The following is a 3,525-nucleotide window of genomic DNA, read 5'->3' on the forward strand; positions in this document are numbered from 1 at the left end:
CATGCAGGTAGTTATTGTACTACTCTTTCTACACTATTGTAGGTTTGAAATTTTTTGCAATAATAAAAGTTTGAGAAAATACAGAAATGATATAAATCAATAAGAATATGTTAGTTCTCCCAAGAAGACACACAATTGGCCAACAGATATATAAAAAGATGCCCAACTTTACTAGCTAATAGGGAAATGCAAATCAAAACCACAATGAGATACCACTTCACACCTGCTAGAATGACTATTATAAACAAGACAAGTAATTACAAGTGTTGGAGAGATTGTGGGGAAAAAAGATCCTTTATTCACTATTGCTAGGAATGTAAACTAGTTCAGCCACTGGAAAACAAGTGTGAAGGTTCTTCAAAAAAAATAAGAATAGAGTTACCATATGACCCAGCAACCCCTCTTTTGGGTATCTATCCAAAAAAAATTGAAAACATTTATTCTCAAAGATAAATGCACCCCTATGTTCACTGCAGCACTATTAACGGTGGCCAAGACATGTAGGCAACCAAGGTGTCCTTTGATAGATGATTGGGTAAAGAAGATGTGGTACGTATACACAATACTATTCAGCCATAAGAAAAGATGGAATGCTGCCATTTACAACAACATGGATGGACCTTAAGAATATCATGCTAAGTGAAATAAGTCAGTCAGAAAAAACTAAGAACCATCGAATTTTTCACTCATTTGTGGGATAAAAAAAAATGAAACTCATAGACAAGACAACAGCATTGTGGTTACCAGAGGGAAGGCAGGTAGAGGGGTTATTAAAGGGTAAAGGGGGCCAAATATACGGTGATGGAAGATGATTTGACTTTGGGTGGTGGAGACACAATGCAATATACAAAAAAAATGATGATGTTAATGACCCTGTTTCCAATAGTAAAGAGAGCACTGATAATCCATGGCATGATCTGGCAATAGAGATACACAAAATATTGAATATTCCTATCAACCACTATGAGAAGCAAGGAGCTGGGTAACTGCATATGATGTTTTTGAATTTGAAAAACTATTTAATATAACAAGATTGGCTAGTTGCTCCTATTGTCACTGGACAAAGTAGTGAGAAAAAATGATTAGCTCAGGGATTCTAATTCTAGATCAACTGCCATATAAACGATGTGATAATTTACAAGTTGTGAGCCCTGAAGGAAACCCATACACACAGTGAAAACTAATTCAACAGAAGCAGAGAAAAGGGGTGGGGGGGGGGGGGGGGGGAAGAGGGTGTTAAGCATCAGTAATGATAACACATGGTGTAAGGACATTTCTCTGAGTGTATTCAGGAACACTAGTCATGTGATACGTCAGGGAACAAAGAAGTCCTTGGTCAGATACATTTATGGAAACTGTACAATCATTTCCTCTTGTAGAAAATGACAATTGTGCGTTAATAACTGCACATGTATTCATTCATTAATGCTTCATAAATACTGTATGAAGTAACTCACTTTACAGTTTAGAAACAAAAGCACATAAAGATTAAGCCATTTATCCAAGGTCAAAGGTGACACAGCTCTTACTAAAGTTGAGATCTGAACAGAAGCAGACTGATTCCAGAGCCACAACTTCTAACCATTGCATCAAAGGCGTGGAGAAGTTCTGCACTGAAGAAGTCTACGTAACTCATCTAATACTCAGTAATGTTCACACTTGCTTGTTTCTTCATCATGTTCTGCTTAACACTTATTAGCCTCCTTAAATCTCTGAGAAGTTCTGTTTTATATCCTGCTTTCAAGGATCATACAGTTGTGTTCAGAAGATAAGACAACACACATGTAGCAGCAAACAAAATAAAGCAGCATCAAGTTAATTGATTAATTGTGTGGGACAATCTACAGAGATTTATAAAGGGAAGATTAATCAAGCTATCTTGAACCAGGAGGATATCTTAGAAGTGCCTAATAGCCAAGAAAAAAGAAGTAAAAATCCAAAGAGCATGATTTAAAAATTGACTTTTGAGTTACCAAATAAGAAATTGTGGTATGTGGTTTTTTTTTTAATATATTTTTATTGACTTCAGAGTGGAAGGAAGAGGGAGAGACAGAAACATCAATGATGAGAGAGAATCATCGATTGGCTGCCTCCTGCATGCCCTCCACTGGGGATGGAGCCTGCAACCCAGGCATGTGCCCTTGACTGGAATCAAACCTGGGACCCTTCAGTCCACTGGCCAACACTCTATTCACTGAGCCAAACTGGCTAGGTCATGTGGTGTGTTTTTTTAATATTGTAAATTTGGCCTCAGAATTTATGTCTGTACTACTATTGGTCACTGCTTAAATTTCAGCTAAACCAAATACAGTAACTTCATTATTTTTAGAAAAGATAAATTCAAATATATCAAGATGATGGTAAAGAAGACTATTAGATGTCCTTCCTTCATCAATCAGAGTTTCTTATCTCATCAGCACCTCTATCATCTACTTTATGGGGATGCTGGCAAGACTGAGGACTGTTGTATTATACCACTCAAATCATACAAGGACGCCTCAAGAAGTCGAGTTAAGGAGCCACATTTATTTCAAGGCCGGGACTATGAGGGGACAATTGCCCTCCAAATCTCATAGTGCCCCCTTGGCCGAAACATCAGACTTATGTAGGTAAATATCACAAAGGCATTGATTACATCTCGAGGTTTGGAATGAGGAACCTGGTTTGCAAAAAGCAGTTTTTTACAGAAGCTTAGATTGAGCAGGTTAGTTATCTTACAAAGATTAGTTATAGTTTCGGGTCTTGGGACCACTGAGTCAATGGAAACACATTATCTGGAGCCACTGAGGCAATTTAGAGTAATTGTGCTGTCCTGGTCTCCAGGTGCAGAGGAATGTGTTTCGAAAGACCAGTAAGATCACAATCAATGGGGTATTCAAACCACAATCAATGGAGTATTCAATCGAATGGGATAACTTATATAAGTTCAGAAAATCAAAATAACTTTTCTATTATTTTAGCAAGCAAATAAGTACAGAAACCAAATCAGCAGGGTTAAAGTTGAACTGTAGTTAAATTAAAAATAGAACTGTGCCTTATGACCCCGTGATTCCACTTCTGGGAGTATAGTCAAAAAAAAACCAGAAACATTGGTTCAAAAGAATATATTCATCCCTGTGTTCATTACAGGGTTATTTACAATAGCTAAGATTTGGAAGCAGCCCAAGTGTCCATCTGTAGATGAGTGAATAAAAAAACCAGTGGTACATTTACACAATGAAATACCACTCAGCTGTAAAAAAATAAGGAAATTGTAACCTTTTGCAACAGCATGAATGGGCCTGGAAAATACTGCTCTAAGTGAAATAAGCCAGTCAGAGAAAGACAAGTACCATATGACTTCACTTATATGTGGAATATAATGAAAAAAATAAAATAAAACAAACTACAACAGACTGACATATGTCAGAGAGGAAGGGGGACCGGGCGGAGGGGGTGGAACGGTGAGTGAAAAGATGGTGAAGGGATTAAGCAAAATAAAAACCACCAAAACTCATAGATACAAACAACACCATGGTGATTGCC

The sequence above is a fragment of the Myotis davidii genome, unplaced genomic scaffold, assembly GCF_000327345.1.
Source record: "Myotis davidii unplaced genomic scaffold, ASM32734v1 scaffold641, whole genome shotgun sequence".
In the NCBI taxonomy this organism is placed as follows: domain Eukaryota; kingdom Metazoa; phylum Chordata; class Mammalia; order Chiroptera; family Vespertilionidae; genus Myotis; species Myotis davidii.